General features: G+C 44.1%; 1 pseudogene; it reads left to right on the forward strand.

The window, feature by feature from the left end:
- Positions 1 to 13,114: 13,114 nt before the first annotated feature.
- Positions 13,115 to 20,141, forward strand: LOC142453090 (cell division cycle protein 20 homolog; annotated as a pseudogene).
- Positions 20,142 to 21,983: the final 1,842 nt, after the last annotated feature.

Here is a 21,983-nt window from a genome sequence, read left to right on the forward strand (position 1 = left end):
TAAATTTATACGGACAGTACCTAGATCAATAGTCTCTTAAGGTTATGGGAGGGGAGGTAAGAGGGAAAATGGGGAACAGATACGAGGTCCAAAGGGGAAGAAAAGGTTCTTAAATTGGTTGCAGTGTGATTGCACCTCTCTTTTCCATGTGTTTAAACCACTGAACTGTAGAATATGCAAATCATATGTCAATAAATCTGCTAAAATTTAAAAAAGTGAAAACCATTTACATCCTCGGAACCCCACAGGGGCAGTCTACTCTTTCCTCCCTCCCTTGACGGCAGGGAGGGAGATTTATTTTTGAGATGGGCGAGAGGGGGTGTTGGGGATAGGTGCATGGGGGATGGCCTTCAGTAATTGTGACGCTTGCACACCATCCACTGCAAATGACTTCCTTGTCTACTTCACATGGGTGTGCAGATTACATCTCCAAAAAGGGTTTTTAAAACAAAATACGGCATTTAAGGAAAATACTGCTTTAACAATATTTTAATTATATTAGAAAGCATTCATTTATTTGTAGAAAAAAACCATTTTGGATGAAGTAAAATTCCCCTTTCATAAACAAATTCAATCACCTTAGCCTCTGAAGATATGATATGTTTCTATCGTAGAAATCTTCTGTGGGCTTTTATCTGTGCTGTTGCCTTTTATCATGGATTGTGTTGCTGTTGTTACTGGCCCTTGAGACCGTCTGGCTCTCGGTGATCCCCTGTGTCCTTGGTGATCCCCTGTGTCCTTGGTGATCCCCTGTGTCCTTGGTGATCCCCTGTGTCCTTGGTGATCCCCTGTGTCCTTGGTGATCCCCTGTGTCCTCGGTGATCCCCTGTGTCCTTGGGGTCTTCAAGGCTGTCCTCTGGGTGGGTTCACACTGCTAGCAGTGAGCGCTTCATCGTTTGCACTAGCCCGGGCCTCCTTCTACCACAGGGTATTATCTTTCTTATTATTTTTTTACAGTTTTATTGGCACATCATCCACATATCATACAATTCAATAGCTCGATCATATCAAGAAGAATTATACAATTATTACCCGAATCGACTTTAGAACGTTTTCCTTTTCTTTTGTATGGTTCAATCAATTTTAAAATGAGCTGTGTAATCACAATCAGTTCTAATGCTCCCTCTCCACTCCAGAATACATTGTTTGCTGCCCCAACCCCCTCGCCCTCCTGACCACCCACGCCCACCTCTGCATCCGCCATAAACCCTTGCCTCAGTTATGATCTCTATGTATTTACTCCTGTGCTTCACAAACTGGAAAACCCAACGGAAATTGAAAAAAACAACAACCAGAAACAAGGTGAAGTGGTCAGGATAAAAGAATAATACAAAGCTAAAAACACAAATAATGAGTAAGAAAGAAAAGACCCTCATCAGCATTGAAAATGCCAGGGAAGAAACTTTTGTCATGGGACCAACAAGAAATTCTTGCACCTAGAAAATGTTTGGGTTGCGTCAAGAGGGAGGTCATTTGACCAAGTTTCACGTTCAATCCAGTATAATCAGGATTACAATGATCTCTAGCTGACAGTACGGCTGGCTGTCGGAGACTCTTGCCTGTGGCTCGAGAGGATCTGCCAGTGGCTTATTGTGGCTAGATACTCTGCAGATGGGTTTTGGGCCCCCCCCCTATACCCTATACAAGCGGGGTATTCATATCGCAGTGTATTTTCTTCTGTAGCTTGCGTTTTCACCTTTGAGAGCTTTTCATGATGGTCTTTTTCATTGCTGGATAGGATTTTGTTGCCTGGTTACCAAAAAACAAACCAAACGCACGGACATTAAGTCAATTCCAACTCATAGCAATATCCGATAGGACAGAGTAGAACTGCCCCTGTGGGTTTAAGAGGCTATAAATCCTTATGAGAGTAGAAAGCCTTATCTTTCTCGTGTGGACCTGCTGGTGGTTTCCAACTACTGACCTTGAACTTAGCAGCCCAACCATAACCAACTACTCTACCAGGGCTCTTTGCTGCATGATTAGACCTAGTTTTACTTATTAGCTCCCTTATTGACAGCGAGTTACTTATTTTTGGTTTTTCATTTTGCAGCCAACTCAAGGATAATGATTTTTGTATATATCTCTTTTTGCAGTGGTCTGGACATTTCTCCGGAGCAATTACTGGAAATTAGGATAATTGGGTTATAAGGTATGTGCATTCTAATTTTAAAAGTACTTCCGAGTTGCTGCTTAAGAGCCTGTACCTTTATCGTTCTGGTAGCCATAAAGGATGGGACCATTTCCCTACCTGTTCACATGTACTAGTGCAACGGGTAAGCACCTTCTCACAGGGTCACTTTTGCCTATGTCTCCTTCTACTATGGGAGTCTTTCCCTTTTTATTTTGTGTTCTCTAGTAGTTCTTTACAGGAGCCCTGCTGGCTATGTTCGAAACCACCAGCAGCTCCGAGGGAGAAAGATTGGGCTTTCTACTCCTGTAAATAGTTAGTCTTGGAAACCCACAGGGAGTCACTATGAATTAGCATTTGACGAGATGGTAGCGAGTTTGTTTGTTTTTTGAGTAGTTCTTTAAGGAGTTCTGGTGGCCTTGTCAGCTGCTAACTACAAGGTCAGCAGTTCAAAACCAACATCCACTCCTTGATCTTCTGGAGAAAGACGGGTCTTTCTATTCCCTGTAAAGAGAAACTCACAGGAGCAGTCTACCCAGTCCTGTAGTGTCACAATGAGTCAACACTGACTTGATGGCAGTGATTTATTTTGAGTAGTTCTTCACACCAGGAGCCTTGGTGGTGCAACACCAAGTATTCAGCTGTCCCTCTAAGGTTGGGGATTCAAACCCACTCAGTGGCTCTGTGAGAGAAAACCTGGGCTGCTTCCACAGAGACCATATAGCCAAGGGAACCTTATGGGGCAATTCTACTCTGTCACATGGGCCACTATAGGTCAGGACTGATTTGCTAGCACACAACTGAACTTCTTCCTTTCTTTTTTTGAACTTCTTTATATGTATTGTTGTGTGATAATGACATACATAGACATCTACATTGATGTCTGTCTACATTTACAAATATTTTTTAATCTAGTCATTATTTTTTTTGTCTTTTGTGTCTTATTTGCCTTTTTGTCTTATTTAAGGTTTGTTCTACCCACTGAGTCATAAGTGGTGTGAGGTAGGGATCTAATTAATTTGGTTTTATTTTGCAGATACTAGACAATTGTCCCAATACCAGTGCTTGAATACTTTATCTTTCCTTTACCATTGGAATCTCTTTTCCATACAGTCAACTCCATAGAAGTGGAAATGATGAAGTTTCTACATAGAAGTGAATCTGGAACCATGGGAAAAAGGAAGTACATGGAAAGGGGATCAAAGTTGACCCCTGAACAGTCCCATCTTGGGAGTTTCCATGCAAAATAAAAGGGCTTGGGGACTTTCTAAAGTTTGCAGTGTACTTTTTTACTTTAGGGAAATACACCAGAAGCTTAACTACTTCATGCCATATTAATATTAATTGCATTGATAACTAATTATGTTAGTTTCCACCGACACCCCTCAATCTATAAAAGAATGTCAACCCACTTTGGTGCAGACAATTAAAATGACATTATGCATGGTGAGGATCATCTACATGTCAAGTAGATGGTGAGGATCATGTACATGTCAAGGCCTGTTTCAAGGAAGCAGGACTGCTATTGATAGCTTTGGTAGTTACATAATCTGCTGTCAACTTGAGATTTTTTTTTTTAATTTTAACAATTTATTAGGGGCTCATACAATTCTTATCACAGTTCATACATATACATACATCAATTGTATAAAGCACATCTGTACAGTCTTTGCCCTAATCATTTTTTTCTCCTCTTTTCTTTTTTTACATTTTATTAGGGACCCATACAACTCTTATCACCATCCATACATATACATACATCAATTGTATAAAGCACATCCATACATTCCCTGCCCCAATCATTCTCAAGGCATTTGCTCTCCACTTAAGCCCCTTGCATCAGGTCCTCTTTTTTTTTCCCCCTCCCTCCCCTTTCGCCCCTCCCTCATGTGCCCTTGGTAATTTATACCTCGTTATTTTGTCATATCTTGTCCTATCCGGAGTCTCCCTTCCCCCCTTCTCTGCTGTCCCTCTCCCAGGGAAGAGGTCACATGTGGATCCTTGTAATCAGTTCCCCCTTTCCAACCCACTCACCCTCCACTCTCCCAGCATCGTCCCTCACACCCTTGGTCCTGAAGGTATCATCCACCCTGGATTCCCTGTACCTCCAGCCCTCATATGTACCAGTGTACAGCCTCTGTCCTATCCAGGCCTGCAAGGTAGAATTTGGATCATGGTAGTTGGGGGGAGGAAGCATCCAGGATCTGGGGGAAAGCTGTGTTCTTCATCGGTACTACCTCGCACCCTAATTAACCCATCTCCTCTCCTAAACGCCTCTATGAGGGGATCTCCATTGGCCGACACTTGGGCCTTGGGTCTCCACTCTGCACTTCCCCCTTCATTTAATATGGTATATATATATATATACATATACACATATATACACATACATACACACACTTATATCGTTGTTGTTGTTTTTTTGCATGATGCCTTATACCTGGTCCCTTGGCACCTCGTGATCGCACTGGCCGGTGTGCTTCTTCCATGTGGGCTTTTTTGCTTCTGAGCTAGATGGCCGCTTGTTCACCTTCAAGCCTTTAAGACCCCAGACACTATCTCTTTTGATAGCCGGGCACCATCAGCTTTCTTCACCACATTTGCTTATGCACCCATTTGTCTTCAGCGATCCTATCATGGAGGTGTGCAGTCAATGATATGATTTTTTGTTCTTTGATGCCTGGTAACTGATCCCTTTGGGACCACTCGATCACACAGGCTGGTGTGTTCTTCCATGTGGGCTTTGTTGCTTCTGAGCTAGATGGCCGCTTGTTTATCTTCAAGCCTTTAAGACCCCAGTCACTATATCTTTTGATAGCCGGGCACCATCAGCTTTCTTCACCACATTTACTTGTTCACCCACTTTGGCTCCAGCCGTTGTGTCGGGACAACTTGAGATTTAATAGTGGAGGGGTAGAGTTTAGGCTGTCAGTCAGGTCACATCTTGATGACCTCATTTGGAGACGCTAAGGAGATAAATAGATCTCTGGAGGCCAGGCACAGACTGACTCCCTGGGAGACATTGCAGCTGACAAGACACATGGAGCTACACTAGAGCTCTGGGGCTGAAGGGGCCACAGGGAGACCCCTGCCAGCGCTGAGATGCCGCTACCGCCACTGGATCCATAGACTTTCCACCCACTGGCCTGTGATCTTCCTGCATTCGGCGTCATTGCATGTGTTTCATGCGTCTGAAGAGGACTTTATAGATTGCTATCAGGCATATGAGCTAATATCAGACTTATGGACTTGATCTGGACTGGACAGGGATGTTTTCTCAATGTTCAATTGCTCTTGTTTTTACAGCTCTTTCCTATACACATATGAGTGTCTACGAATTTGTTTCTCTGGTCTACCCAGCCTAACACAACATCATTTTAAGAATCTAGAGTTGAATTTTTCCTCTTCACTCTGACATTGCAGTCTGAATGGTGGTGTTTCAACATGCCAGTCTTTTCACTCACTCTACCACCCAGCCCATGAGTTAAACCATTCAATGGGTTCCTATTGCTCAAATTCTTCACATGACCTAAAATACTATATGTGGTAGACACCGATTAATTTGCCTGTTTCACCTTCTTAATAAAAGGCACTGTGAGTTTGCTCCACTCAATGCTAGCGGTTTGGATAGAGTTAATACCATTTTCAACTCCATGGAGGACATGTGACCCAGCTTACCCCATCAGCTCTGCATCCTACTAGCCAAAGTGGCTGGCTCAGGTAAGGTTGTGTTATCCATTCAGAACCAATGAAATTCTGTGACAGATTGGCTCTTCAGCCATTGCTTTCTGGTGGCAATCTAGAGACTGACTGATTTGCATGATAACAATAGGGCTTCTATACCTTCTGACTTGTGGTGGTTTGGCTGACCAGATAACAATAGGGCTTTTGTACTTCTGACTTGTGGTTTGGCCTGACCAATGGCAGCCCTGGCAGGAGAATGGAGAGTGGCACGAGTGGAGGGAAGGTATTTACCTTTCAGATCCTCCTCTGGCACGCCTCAGACTTCTTAACCCGCCTCAAAGGTTCCCATCTTCTGGATTTTGGTAATCTCTCTCCCCCACCCCCTTTCCTTTGCAAATCTGATACTATTCATCCTGGGTTCTTCAGGATTCCTACACATCTGCTACACCTTTGTAAATAGTCTAGTGGTTTGTTGGTAAATGGTTTTGGAGGAAGGCAGGGAAAGCCTTTAGTTCGTAGTGTTTTCCAATTGCTGTGGAGTAAATATTCCCTTCCTGGCTTATTTAAAGTTGCCAACATCAAGTCACTGAACACAGTTGGGGGGAAAGGTTAGCAATCAACTTTTTTCCTTTAAATTGTATTGTGAATTGGGCGAAGGGTTACAGAACAGATCATCAGTTTTATATTCAACAATTCATATGCATTCTGTTTAGTCTCATTCATTGCATTCTCTTCAATGTAACATCACCATCCTACCTCCTCTCTTTGTTTCCTCTCTCTCTGCTTCTCCTTGCCGAACCCCTTTGAAGTTTGTCCTTGGGTGAATGCTATTTCTTGACCCAAATGGTTGGTTATTCTAAGGTGCATGACACAGAAAAGTGTTATTATTCCCCCATGGGCCTGTTTCTTATTGGCTGAAAATTAAGTCATGGGGGTAAGTTCAATGTGGCTGAAAACTGACTTATGGGGGTGAGTTTACAAAGGGTGTCCAAGGATCATAGGCTCAGGGGTTCTACCAGCCTCTGTCCACCAGCAAGCCTGGTTTCCTTCATGAACAATCAACCCTTGCAAGATGTCATGAGCTAGCTCCAATACACCACTGAAAGAGTCCCATTGTATATAAACAGTCATATGAATTATCCTAATTTAATAGTGCCATCTTATTCCTACCAGGCTGGCTGTTGAGAGAATGGAATTCCCCTTGTCTATCTGAGTAGGATATTTTTCTGTGATATCTCTGGGACTCAAGGTCAGTGATTCAAACCACCCCCAGTTCCTCAGGAGAAAGATGAAGCTTTCTGCTCCTAGAAAGATCTCTCACCACACGGAAATACTGATTAGCATTGCTATGAGTCGGAATTGCCTTAATGGTAGTGTGTTTGAGTTGGGGGCTCGAAAATGTTTACTCAACCTAAAGGCGTCGGTCCTAGTTAGCTTGCTTGTAAAGTTAGGTCAGGTCCCTGAGTAGCACTCATGTGCTAAAATAAGATGTTGCTAGTTCAAATCCACTCAGTGGTACTATAGAAGAAAATGTAAGATTACAGCCAAGAAACCCCTAGGCGGCAGTTCCACTTGGTAATGCACAAAGTCCCCATGAGTTGGAACCGAATGCATGGGACGAGGTAGATTGAGTCTGCCGGCCCAAGCGTCCAGTTCTTGGCTTCCATTCCTGATGAACCTGGGGCAGGTTGTTCCCATGTAGGCTCAGTAGAAGCTTTAGCGCAGACCAAAGCCATTCAGATAGGGAGCCCACAACGCCTCATGGCACACATCCCCAAAAGTCATCGATTTTAACCCTTGGACAGACAACTCTGTCTACATCTTTTTCTCTCTTGACAACAATTCTTTTATATGTCTTTCTTCTTCTCTTGTGTGGCTCTAAAAAATACACTTATATTTCTAAGGAAAACCGTAACAGAACAGAACGCACTTCCTACAGCACCTGCATCCAGACTTAAAGTGAATTACTCTCCTCCCCTCCCCCAAGGACAAGGAATCATGTTCCAGCAGCGCCACTGAAACGTCTACTCCAGTGGTTCACGGCTGGGAGTGATTTGGGCTCCCAGAGGCCAGTCGTTCATCTATGGAGACATTCTTTTTTATTTTATTTCATGGAGACATTCTTGGTTGTCATGTGGATGACACATGGGTGCAGTGGGGTGCTGCGAGCATCTAGTGGGTAGAAGCCAAGGATTCTCTGAAAGATCCTAGAATGCCCAGGACAACCCTCCACAACAAAAAATCATCCATCCTAAAATCCCAACAAGGTGGAAGTTGAAAAGCCTGGTCTAACCTAGTGAGCTGCCCCCCCCCCGCCCCCAACAAAGGTAATGACATCTTTATCCTCAAGGTGTGTCATTCACCACAGGGTCAGTCCCTTTCTCACTACAAAACATGAAGGGCAATGTACAGAATTTATTCATGCATGTGAAATAGTGATTGTAAAAGACATTCAAGCTTATTGTTAAAACCCAAACACACATTACAGAGGTACATTGAATAAAGTAAAATGTAAAGGTCACACCCCCCTCAACCCCCTTTTACTCCTGATTCCACTCCCAGCCAGAAGGTGCCATTCATAGCAAACACGATTTGAGAAGATTCATGGTCTACCGGTTGACAGAATTCAGCTGTACACAGCAGGTTCTGGCAAATCCCTCTTAGGGAAAGAGCTCTGTGACGGACTTTGGCAATCTCCGACAGTACCGAGCCTTCCAATGCTAGAAGATTTTGCTGGTGCGTCATTAAGTTAAGAAAAATTTGAAAGAAAGAAAGCAGGAAATCCACAGCAGTAATAAATCTTTTCAAAAGTACTCTATGTTCTTTTAAAAATGGATTGTTTTTAGGTGGTTACTTCCACTCACATTATCCAAAGAATAGATTTCCGTTGTAATATCAATGATGCTTTCTGAGAAACTGTTTCTAATCTAGTTTAAAAAAAACAAAAAAAAACCAAGCCCAACAATAAAGTTGACACATGAGATTTATTACAGGGGATACTTCAAGGACCAGAATATTTTATAAATGTATTCTGTGTTATTTTCAGTGCATCATACTATACGTCATCAACATTTGCCACATTGGAGATTCTGGGTTGCTGTGCTTGTGGGAAGGAGCTTTGGTGGCACAGTGGTTAAAACACTCAGTTGCTAAGTGAAAGGTCAATGGTTCAAACCCACTAGCTACTTCATGGAGGAGAAAATACAGCAGTCTACTCCTGTCAGGATGCAAGCCTTGGAAACCCTATGAGGCCTTTCTGCTCTGTCTGGACATAGTTACTGTGAATTAGAACCAGTTCCACGGCAATGGGTCTGACATTTGGGAGAACATGGCATGGTAAAGATCTATATACTGTGCAGCTTATTCTGGGTGCCTAGTGGCATAGTGAGTTATGCTTTGGGCTGTTAATTGAAAGGTCAGCAGTTTGATATCACTTCTTGGCAGGAAAGCATTATGGTCTTGGAAGTCCACAGGGCCAGTTCTTCCTAGACCTAGTGGGTCACTATGAGTTGAGGTCCTTTGATGGCAGTGAGTTAGAATTTGTTCTACTGGGATCCTAGATTGCCATCCATGGTCAGAGAAGCAGCAGCAGGACTCCAGGGGTGGGATTCAAATAATTTAACAAGCAGTTCACTGCGCTAATGACCGTTTTAAGTATACCAGAAGTGATGTTTATTATTTCATGTAGTTAATATTTAATTCAGAATAAAATAGATACACAAAACTAGCCTTAAAATATTAAAGAAAAATGTTAAATAATACCTTACAAAACAAGAAATGGTTTTTTAAAGATATTTCCATATTGCTTCTAGATTGGCATCCTCACTAGCAATATTCTTCCCTTTCATCCGCGCATCACCCATGGGTGATTTACCCTTAATCCTATTTTCACTGTGGGCGTAGGGTTCCATTCCTTTAGACAAGGTAGGTCAATTAGACAATAGCCACTGTGTGTGATATATCAGACACCGGCAACTTCTCGTCTCTGAAAGTACTATGTTCATCTTTGAAAACCCCCTTTCCACTTCTGCTGAATTTACAGCAATTGTTCTAACAACATAACTCTTTGTACACTTTCAGGAATTGCATAATTCACTCATAATATCTCGTTGGAATTTTGGATGTACCAAAAAGCTGAAATGAACGACAGACAGCATATCACTCTCTGCTTGGCAGTTTTTATGTTATATGTTTGTTTACTGAAGTAACAAACACCAGGGAATAAAATGTATTTCATCAAAAGTATAACAACTTTTATGGAATGAAGAAATAAATATTACAAGTATATTTCATCTAATTTTTATACCCATGGGCAGAATGAACATTAGCATAAGTTGTTGACGAGATGGACAATAAACAAGAACAAGGAATGTAAGTTTGTGATATCCACACAGGGCGGCATCCCAGCCCCCCCACCTTTGAGAGAACCCTGGTTACAAGTGTGACTCTAACCACCAGTTCCCGGAACATAACCAGAACTTAGCTATGGATTCTCCTAACCTGGTGCAAACTGGCTGAATCCCACCTCGGAAGGACACTGTCCACATTCAGCAATTAATTCCCAGAGAGTCGATTCTCACTGGTAGTGAGTGACCCTATAGAACCGAACAGAACCCGCCCCATGGCGTTTCCCAGCCTGCAAATCTGGCAGCAAACGGCCACATTATTCTCCATCGGGGTGGTGGGGGGGCCCAAACGGCTGACCTTTCAGTTAGTGGCTGCGTGCTTAACTCCGGTGCCGCCAGGGTAACTTGGCTCTCCAAAGTCACAAAGATGGGTGTGGCTGCACTCCAACCTGTAACCCCTTCTTTTCCACGGTTGCTGCCTTGCTTTCAAAGCAAACCAAATCCAGCCCCCACTCAGAGACCCCAGATAGGGTTTTCAAGGCCGTACGGATTTTTTTTTTTTTACATTTTATTAGGGACTCACACAACTCTTATTACAATCCATACATATACATACATCAATTGTATAAAGCACATCCATACATTTCCCGCCCCAATCATTCTCAAAGCATTCGCTCTCCACTTAAGCCCTTTGTAGCAGGTCCTCTTTTTTTAATTCCCTTCCCTCCCTGCTCCCCACTCCCAAGGCCATACGGTTTTACAGGATCAGAGAGCCTCCTCTTTCTCCCACAGAGTGGCTGGTGGGTTTGACCCGGTGACTTTGCAGTAGCAGTGTAATGCTTATCACACAACGCCACCAGGGCGCCTTCAGCTCAGGGCTCATTTTATTTGACCTTTAAAAAACAAACTCTTGTTTTGTTGTTATTGTTGAGGGTGTACACAGCAGAACACATGCCGATTCAATAGCTCTTATAGTCACAACTCAGGGATCCTGCTTACATGCTCCCGACAGTCCCCTTTTCTTTCTGACTGATTCCTCCTCCATGAACATACATACACTCATTGTCTCCTAAGTTCTGATGACATCTTCTCAGTTGCTTGGCCATTTGGATGTCTTAGAGATAAATCTAAAAATAGCGTAGTGCTCAAGGCTAACGCTCTTTCCTGGTTAGCTGAACTAATGTTCATGTTCAAGAAGACTTCAGGAATTGTCTGGCTGAACGTTTAAGATTTAAAGATTACCTCAGGGCAACCGTTGGGAGGTTGATCCATTCTCTGGGGCTCCAAAAAGACTGATTTCACCTCGTCTTAGTTAGCTACTGCTGCTGTAACAGAAACAGAAATTCAATCCATCACACATGAAAAACGGGAATTTTTTCCCCTGAACTTCCCCCACTTTTTTTTTTTTTTAAATTTCACCAAAGAAATGTTTAATAACTCAAAGGATCCTTCCTGGGACTAATTAATGACCTTTACTAAAGAGGAGTAGGAAGGGAATAAAAACCCAAACATCAGAAGAGAATCAGCGTATTACACATCAATGTCCGACAAGTAACACGGCTTTGCTTTCTCATCCCACAGCTGAGACCCTGATCGGCTTCAGCAGAGACTCCACAGGCAACAGGAGAGATTGTGCCATGAAATGGTCGCCCACACTTTCAGGGCAGTTTCACGGTGGCCTTTCTGGGCAAGCTTCCAAACCATAAAGTCAGAAGCATGACCTAGAGGGGTGCTAACACGTACACGAGAAAAGTTTGAAAACAAAGGAAAAGATAAAGCCTCTGGGAATAGCCAGGTCACTGATGAAAGGAACCAGAAGCCTGCCAACCATATTTAACACCCTCCCCCACCCCACTCATTCACTAAAAGGGATTGCTTCTGGGGGGGCAAGGGACTACATTTTTTCACTCTGAATGAATTGATGTCAGCTCATACACCATGGACACCTTTTGCAATGTAAATCCATGCCCCCAGCCCACCTTTTTTTTTTTTACATGGTGAACCTCAACCTAGCAATTATCGCAATAAATGTTAGTCTGAAGCTCAGACTCACTCAGCAATGTTGAAATTGAATTGGTGTACCAACCAAATAAAATTTACTCCACAACCAATACTCCTGTCCAAGACTAAAGGGGGAACTTGAGCCTCCTTCCGCACTGAAGTCCGGGGTGGGGTGGGGCTTTCCAGGCAGGTGCTCGTCTAAGTGAGCCAGGCGGCCCTCACCTCCACGTTCAGTGTCCCTGAGCTGGGCCTGGGCCTCTGGCTCTCCCTGTGTGGATGGGTGGCCATGCTGCAGGAGCGACACAGCTGCAGTCACAGCCTTTTCTTTCGTGGGCTTTTTTCTTGCTTCTTATTCTTCTTTTTCTTTCCGTCTCCTCCCTGGCCTGAGTTCCTTGCCAATGATGGGCTCTAGGCGTTTTTGAATGGTACCTCGGGTGACCAGTTTGTCGAGGGTGACTGAGACTGGCTAGGGCATGGGAGTGCTTGGGGATTTTAGCTGCTGGCTCAGGAAATCCTGAGACAGCTTGAGAGAATGAGACCCTCCTTATAGACTGAGGGCTTGACGAGGCAGTCTGTTTAGTCTTCTTAGTTTCCAGAGTTCTGGAGACTCTCCTAATGAGTCTAATATTGGGAGATGGGGTCTGTCACCCTTGGGTGATAGGATATGATCTTGTAGTTTTTTCCCTTTGTTTTATTTAGGTGGTAGATTACAGTGATTATTCCTTGAGATAGTTAAAGTTTATTGTGCCAACTTGGCTGATAAATACCTGTGAGGCTAATTGAAGGGTGGAGAAATAAATGGCTCAGTGAGTCTCTCCTTTCTAGTTCTCGGGTCTCTTGCTTTCTGATGGTCGGTCCAGGGTGCAGCTGCCTTAGCCAGTTCCCTGCTTCAGCTGGCAAGGCTCACTTCCTGCAAGACATCCCTGAGGGGAAGCCACATGGACCTACTCCGATGCAGCTCTGGGTGCTGGAGTAAGCCACGGGTAGACCCCTGGCAGCACTGAGATGCTTACACGCTCACTGATTCAGCTTTCCTACCGTAGTTGGCATCATTGGGTGTGTTTTGCGAGATGGAGGAGGACTTTGTGGATTGTTGTTGGACATATGGGCTAATGTTGGACTTGTGGGCTTAGACAGCACTGGGTTGGGATGTTTTCTTGATGTGCACTGATCCTTTATATAAAACTCTCTCATGCATATGGGTTTCCATGGATTTGTTTCTCTAATGTACCCAGACTCACACATTCCTCTAATGTTGAAGGGTCCTTGCATACCTGGGATAAATTCCACTTGGTTGTGATATATTTTATATTCTTTTGGATTCTATTGGCTAGAATTTTGTTGAGTGCTTTTGTATCAATGGTCATATTCCTAGTAATAATTTTTTAATGAGTTTAAAACAATGTAGGAAATATAGTGGAAAAAATAAACAAGACTCCAAAAGAGAAACAAAGAACAAATTAATGTGTCAGGCTTAAATCCAACCATAATGCAATTACACCAAATGTAAATGAAATGAACACTCCAATTAAAAGGCAGTGTGGCTGGCCTGGATAAAAATCAAGACCTAATTATATTCTGTTTGTAAGAGATATACCATAAATTAAAGGCAAGTTGAAAGTAAAAGAGAGGGAGAAAATCAATACCATGTAACACTAAACATAAAAAAAAATAGTCTTCCTATATCTTACACAGAGTAGATTTAAAGATAAGTAGTATTTCCAGAGATAGAGAAGATAATTGAGCATCATTTTAAAAAGATAATTTATTAAGAAGTATTAATCCCCAAAGTGTATGCATTAATAGAGAAATAGATCTACAATCATACTTGGAGATTTTAATACTCTTCTTGTAGTATTATGTGATGTAACAAATTGACAAAATATCAATCAGGGTATAGAAGACTTGATCTGTCTACAACCCTGTATCCCACAATTGTGGGGCACACATTCTTTACAAGTGCACACTGAACATTCACCAAGGTATATTTTATGCTGCTCAACCAGATCTGAAGTAACAATAAAAACTACCACGTATAAAAACACCAACAACCTAAATCTTTTAGGAAAAAAGATACACTGAAGCAGTTTGAGGAGAGTCGGCGCAAGGTGACCAAGGTAAAGGAAGACACGGAGAGGTAACAAGCACGCAGGACAGGGAGAGTGTACGAAGTGTAGGCTCCAGTTGCTACGGGCGGTCCAGGACCGGAACCTGATGAAAAGCACACAGACTCGGTGGGTACCAACTCCAAGGACCCCCCCATGATGCACTTGTGGTTCCAGCTGGACACTCCCATCCCAATGCACACACCCCCCCCCCCCCGATGGCCCCAGGACCTCAAGCCAAACTCCTAGCAAGTCCAGCTCCACAACTCAGACAATCCCCTGCTTTGCTATAGCCCCCATTGCAGTGCTTCCCAGATGGAAGTGACAAACTTCCTCCTGAGCAAAGGGAACCGGCCTAAAACAGCCAGACGCCCACTAAGAAAGACCATCAGAAAGCTTGGGCTTTGAGCCTGAACGGTTTTGATGTGGAGGAAGCCACGATCCTCTGGCTCAGTGGAAAACCCCAGAGTGCCTCAGAAGGTTACCAGAATCAACTGGCGGTACTTTATAACCCACAGGCCACGCCTGGCTCCAGCTGCAAGATCTGCGTCACATTCCTCTCCTGCCAGACTGGGTTCTGGATGCCCCTGAGATCGGAATGACTACTACCTCCATCTCGTGGATGGGAGCTCTGGAAATGTACTGGCGGTGGCACTGGACAGCAGTGTCTACTTGTGGAGGGCTAGCTCTGGTGACATCCTGCAGCTGCTACAAATGGAGCAGCCAGGGAATACGTATCCTGTGTGGCCTGGATCAAAGAGGACAGTTACCTGGCTTTAGGCACCAGCAGCGCTGAAGCGCAGCTACGGGATGTTCAACAGCAGAAACGGCTTCAAAACATAACCAGTCACTCTGTCCTAGTGAGCAACCTCTGTTGGAACAGCTACAGCCTATCCAGTGGTCCCCGCTCTGGCCACATCCACCACCATGATGTCCCGGGAGCAGAACACCATGTGGCCACACTGAGTGGCCAGAGCCAGGAAGTGTGTGGGCTGCACTGGACCCCAGACGGATAACATGTGGCCAGAGGTGGCAATGTTAACTTGGTCAAAGTGTGGCCTAGAGCTCCTAGAGAGGGTGCTGGGTTCCCCTGCATCGAGGAGTTGTCAAGGCTGTAGCCTGGTGTCCCTCGCAGCCCACGGTCCTGGCAACAGGAGGGGCTACCAGTGGTGGACAGATTTGCATTGGGAAGGTCTGCTTTGGAGGCTGAGTGTTGTGGCTGCCCATTCTCAGGCATGCTCCCCCCTCTGGTCTCCCCACTACAAGGAGCTCATCTCAGGTCATGACCTTGCCAGAATCAGCTGGTTGTTGGAAGTACCCAACCATGGCTAAGGTGGCTGAGCTCAAAGGCCACACAGCCCGGGGGCTGAGTCTGACCATGAGCCCCACTGGGGCCACTGTGGCGTCTGCAGCAGCAGAGGGACCCTGTGGTTATGGCGCTGCTTTGCGTTGGAATTGGCACGTGGTGGGAGCAGAAGAAGCCAGTGCAACCTAAGCAGCCTCACCCAGCGAGGCATCCACTCAGGCCGGCCCAGAGTTTTGCTTTTGTTTTTTAAAATTTTCCTTAAAAAAAAAAATTAGGACGAGTACTGCAACAATAGTAATAACAATGAAAACTTTGTGATTGGTTACACAGGTAGATATGTGTGCTTTAGAGGTGTGGGAAGGTGTGGGGGAGTATATGTTCATTCATATATAAAGTTGCGAGCGTCTGTATGCTCATATTGATATGTGCTGCCTATATGCCTATGTGTGCATAGGTTTATAAGTATAAAATAGAGTACACAGGGAGGACAGTTATGGCAACGTCTTAGATATATCCAAACACCCGATGAGACTGACTTGCGGGGCTTGAGGGCAATTGACATGACAGCGTTCCTAAAGCTGAGATTCTACATCCTCGTCTAGCAGGTCGTGTGTGGGGTCTTATTCGCTTGTAAGTGGCCATCTAAGTAAGATGACTATTGGTTTCTTCGCATATGAGCTGAAGGAGAGAGAAGGACCAAACACAAGGACGCAATCAGTTCACAGTGGTCCAGCTACCACTACTGACCCCTTGACCAGGCACACAGTAGAAAGTCCCAGTTAAAATGAGGGATTTGAACAAAATTCAAATTCGTAAAAAGACCAGACTTCCGTCAGCACACCAGGATTTACAGACAATCTTTTGCATCCTATGTTGATAGGCTGTGGTTGGGGTAGTAGAAGCTCATGAGCGGCCATCTAAGTTGCAGCTCCTGGTCTCTCCCTCTCCAGAAAAAAGAAAAGATGCATGGAAACAATTAGTCCAATGAATTGACGGATCATGTGACATCGATCTCCCTGACTCTGGGACCAGAACAAGAAGGTACTCAGGTACCACTGCCAGCTGCTCTAAAGGAATCATACAGAAGCTCCTGGGGAAAAAAGGGAGAAAAATGTGCAACAGAACTCAAAATCATAAAAAAGGCCAGGCTTACACGTCATAAAGAGACTGGTAGGACCCTCAAGACTCTGGCCTTTAGTCACCCTTCAGGTCTGTAAGTAAACCTGGACCTTTGGCTCAAAGTCAGTTAACACCACACACTTTAAAATAATCAACCACATACATTTTAAAATAATCAACAATTTGAGATAAAAAGTCTCGTGTCAACTTAAGGGTGTAAGAGTGAAGGGGAAAACATTTTTTTAAAGAAAAGAGAAAAAAAAAGTGAAGGGGTGGTCTAGCCTGTCAATCAGGTCACAGCCTGATGCTGCCTACTTGTGGGCGTGGCCTTCTCATGGGGATTCTGGGAACTTCCTCTCTCTTGATTCTGCCATCAGAAGAGGTGGGTCTCTCTCTCTCTCTCTCTGCTTTCGCCCTCCTGTTGACAAACTATGTGGAGATCCATGCTAGCACTGGCTGAGATGCTTCCACCACCACTGGATGTATCCACAGATTTTTCATCCTCTTGCCTGTGATCTTCCTGGGTTCTGGATCATTGCATGTGCTGCATGCGTCCAAAAAGGAATTTATGGACTAGGATCGGATATATGGGCTAATATTGGACTTACGAACTTGATCTGGACTGGACTGGGATGTTTTCTTAATATACAGTTGCTCTTTGGTTTAAAGCTCTTTCTCATACATAGATGAGTCTCTGGATTTGTTCTCTAGTCAACCCTGACTTACACAGGCAGCATTTATTGAAGGGCCACGTTCAGAAGGGTGTGAAAAGAAGGAGGAATAAAAACAGAAAACACAGGGGGAAAGTGATGTGACATTGTAGGGACGGCAAGCAGTGAGATGAAGCGGAATGTGTATGAACTGAGGAATGGAAAACTGATCCAGTCGTCAACCTTCCCTCCACTCATGCTACACAGTGGTGCTTTAAAAAAAAAAAATCAGATTTACTGGACTGATAGAGACTGAAAGAACTCCCAGGACTCCTTACTGTCTAAGACACCCTTTAACTTGGAGCTGAAGCTGCTCCCTGAGGTTACTTTAGAGTCAAATAATACTTGTAGATTGGCTTATTTATCAAATGAATAACACCCATGAGGAATGTCGTATTTAGAACAACCAGCTCTATGAGACTAAGCCAGCAGTATGTGCCCAAGAGCAAATATGAGCAGACAGGGAAGGGCGAGCAAACGCAGGGATAAGATCAGAGAAGGCAAGGTGGCAATGGAGAGAGTGCTGATACCTTATGTGGTAGTTTTATAATCTGTTGTCAATTTGAGAGGATTTTATGAGTGAAGGGGTGGAGTCTGGTCTGTCAATCAGGATATAGCCAATTAGGCTTTCTCCTGAGGATTGGGAACTTCTGTATTCCTCCTTGGAGGCGGGAGACTCTCTCTCTCTTGGCTCACTCCCTGGGAGACATAGCAGCTTCAAGACACTTGGAACTACGGCTAGTGCTCCGAGTTGGAGAAGCCATGTGGAGAGACCTGCCAGCTCTGACCTGCTTACAATACCATGGGATCCATAGACTTCCCACCCGCTGGCCTGTGATCTTCCTGCATTCGGCATCATTGCATGTGTTCCATGAGTCTGAAGAGGACTTTATAGATTAATATCAGACATATGGGCTAATATCGGACTTATGAACTTGATCTGGACTGGGCAGGGATGTTTTCTCAGCATTCAATTGCTCTTGTATATACAGCTCTTTCCTATACACATATGAGTGGCTGGGAATTGTTTCTATAGTCAGCCCAGACTGACACACCTTGTGGGGATAGCAACCAGGAACAATTGGTGTGTAAATTATTAAATGGGAAACTAATTTGCTAAGGAAGCTAATGTAAACTTTCATATGACATAATACAATATTAAAATGTAAAGAAATGCACTTAAAATACAAAATATGACAGAAGAGAGTTAAGTGTCTATGCTAATAAAGCCTTAGATGAATTGAAAATCGCAATACTATCAAGAAATCAACGCTCTACAAATTGACCTATAGATTTAAAAGCCATCTCAATTGGAATCCTAGTGGACCTTTCCCCCCTTCTTACAGAAAATGACAAGCTGATAGTAAATGTTATGAGGGGGTTTCAAAACATTTGTGGAAAGGTTTCATCAAATTTCATTTTTCCAGGGACTTTTGGAATTCCCTTCACATGCAAAACTGCAAAGGATCTAGAATAGTTCAAGCCGGGGAATCTTTATGGGAGCTGACAGCCTCCTCTCTCCTGAGGAGTGACTGATAGGTTTGAATGGCCAACCTTGCTGTCAGCAGCCCAGTGCCCTATCCACTGCACTGCTCAAACTCACAGCCATCAAGTCATTGCTGACTCACAGTGACTCTTTAGGGCAGAGTAGAACCACCTCTACTGTCACCCTTCGGGGGGGGGGGGAAGAAAGTCTGTTTTTTTTTACCTCCTGCAGAGCTGGCTGGTGGTTTTGAACTGCTGACCTTGTGGTTCTGCAGCCCAACATACAACTGCTACGCCACCAGAGCTCCTCCACTGCGTAGCCACTACGCCACTCCTTGCTCACTGCCCTCTGGCTGGTCAATGTTGATTCATAGTGACCTCCTGTGGAGTAGAGCTCACAGACTTTCTCCCTGGGAACTGCTGGTGGTTTCAAACTGGCCACCATGAGGATCGCAGCCCAAAGGCTAACCACTACACCTTAACAACATGCTCATAATGTTTCAGCAACATTAAGGACATTAATGCATCACCTCGTAAATAGCTTGAATTAATTAAATTATGCTTTATATTCTATATTGTATCATAAAAATGGCCCTTTGCTTTTAAAGTGCATCTAGCCTCTCCCCTTGCCTTCATAATGGGATGTGGTTGTTGCTCGTGCCACCGAGTCAGTTCCAGTTCAGAGTTACCCTAGCACAGCAGCACAAGCACTGGCCAGTCCTGTGCCCTTCGCACACTTGTTATATTTGAAGCTATTGTTGTGTCAATTCATCATGCCAAGGGGCCTTCATAGTCGGAGAAATTCTTAATTCCAAATATGTGGCCAATAACACATACTAGTATTTTCGAGACTGCTAGCTGGGAAGGGAGGGACAAGTACTACGTGTGTATACAGCTCTCAGAGCCAGGAGGCCTTGTAACTAGGTAAGGCTTGACAGTCCCCAAGGAGTGGCTGCGTCTGAATGGGTCCATTGAATTCAGAGGGTCAAGTTGCAGCTGGAGTAACAACACAGTTTCTTTCTTTCTTTCTTTTTATCATTCCAGCAAGCCTGGAGAGCCTCCCAGCACTGCGACAAAAGCTCAGCCATGGAGGTACGTTCTCTCTTCCACACAGTGGTGGCGATGCCCCCAGGCTCCTCCCACCTCTACCCCAGCCCCGCTTCTCCACCCCACCTCCTCCCATCACCTTAGACTGTATACGCAAGGACTCCGCATTGCTATCATGCTATTTAAATGTTCCCCTTGCAGGACTGATGAGACTACGTCTCTTTAATTCAATCACTGGCCCGAGGACACACTTGGAATGCTGTCATTGCAGATTATTTCCTGACAACCCCCCCAACCCACTACATATTTACAAATCCCACCCCCCGGAAAGATTTGGTATAGATTCTTATTATTAATAACTACTTGTTATTTCTGAAGCATATACCAAGGGCCAAGCTAAATGCTTTACCTGTAATACTTAATTTAATCTTCACCAGCCCCTCCCAAATAGATAATTCTATTCCTCCATTTTACAATGAATTCATTTGGGGACAGAGAGTTAGATGGTGATAGAATTGGATGTCAAACGCAGATCTGAGTCCCCTCAAAGATGCTAACACTACTCCATTTTCCTTTCCTGATCTCAGAGGATGACGTAATCCTGATCTGACTCCAACCCGAGGTATCTTCCTGGAACTGCCATTATATTGACTATCATTCGTTCATCTAGTCTGGACAGAGAAACTGTTCCAGGTAGCATGGGTGAGAGAAGAAACATACATGAGATTGCCTGGTCTTTGCTGACATTTCAATCCCCTCCAGACCCAGTCAAGCAGTGGTTTTTCAACTCTAGCTGCACACTAGCATCATCTGGAGAGCTTTAAAAAACACTGATGGCCGAAAGTCTTATTTAATTGGCCTGGGGTGGCCTGGGCACTGGGATTTTTAAAAAGTCCCTGGAGTGATAATAATGTGCAGCCAAGGTTTAAGACCATCTAGTGAGAAACAGAAACTGTCTTCACATAAAACAACATCAGAACAATTACAATATACAACATGATAGCTATTTAAATACATTGATTTCTTCCTTACCTTATTCCACAAAGGATATGACGTGGCTAAGAAATTATTCAGTTCAGAATGAATCCCATCAAGGGGCACAGAGTTTGAGGTGCTATACAATAGACCATAGATGGACTGGGACACGTGAGGACCGGAGAGAAATAATTCAGGTATCTTTTATGTCTCTTGTTTTGGTTTGCAAGGCAGCAGTGGCAGATTGTAGGAGCAATAGTTCTTAGAAAACAGCTGATTGGTCCAAGGACTGTTTCTAGGTGGTTGATTGGTCCGGGAACTGTTTCCAGGCAGCTGATTGGTCTGGAAGCTGTTTCCAGGCTGTCTAGCCTTGGTCTCCAAGGGTTACTCAATCTACCAAGTGATAACAGGTCTCAGATCTTGTATGGAATTAAACATTGTCCCTATCACAGTAGCTTATTAAAGAAAGTACCAGGGTGTATTTTTTAGGATGACTCATAGGTGCATTGTACATTTTTTGGCTTCCTTTTCCCTAAGAGTTATGAATTGCTCGTAAGGCAGAAGATTATTAAGTGATTCCCCCCTCCCTCCTCAAGTTTCCCAGTGGCTAGAACGACTGCATCAAACTCTTTTCGTGGTTACAGGGTCTCATGCAACCAGTGGACTATTTACTGTCCTTTCTTTCTCCTTCTTCAGAGCAGATGAACCTATTAGGGGGAAATGCTGGTGTGAACAATGATGGATTGGAAAAAAGTTCAAGAAAACAGAGGAAAGGGGGTAAATTAGTGAACTCTATAATAAAATACATGAGATGATTTTCACTGTTTCAATGTTTCCTTCTAATCTAAGATCAATATTATTTGGATGATGATACAGGTAAAGTTTAAGGTGAAGCTGCATGCTGGGTTACCAGTCGGGCTGCTAACGAGTGGCAAGGCCAGCAGTGTGAACCTGCCAGCTGCTCCAAAGGAGCGGGACGAGGCTTTCTGTCCCTGTAAAGAGAGCAGCCCAGGAAAGCCAAAGGAAAAGCTCTATTCGGCTCTAGAGGGTCTCTGTGCATCGGGCAGACTTGAT

Source organism: Tenrec ecaudatus, chromosome 7 (assembly GCF_050624435.1).
Source record: "Tenrec ecaudatus isolate mTenEca1 chromosome 7, mTenEca1.hap1, whole genome shotgun sequence".
In the NCBI taxonomy this organism is placed as follows: Eukaryota; Metazoa; Chordata; class Mammalia; order Afrosoricida; family Tenrecidae; genus Tenrec; species Tenrec ecaudatus.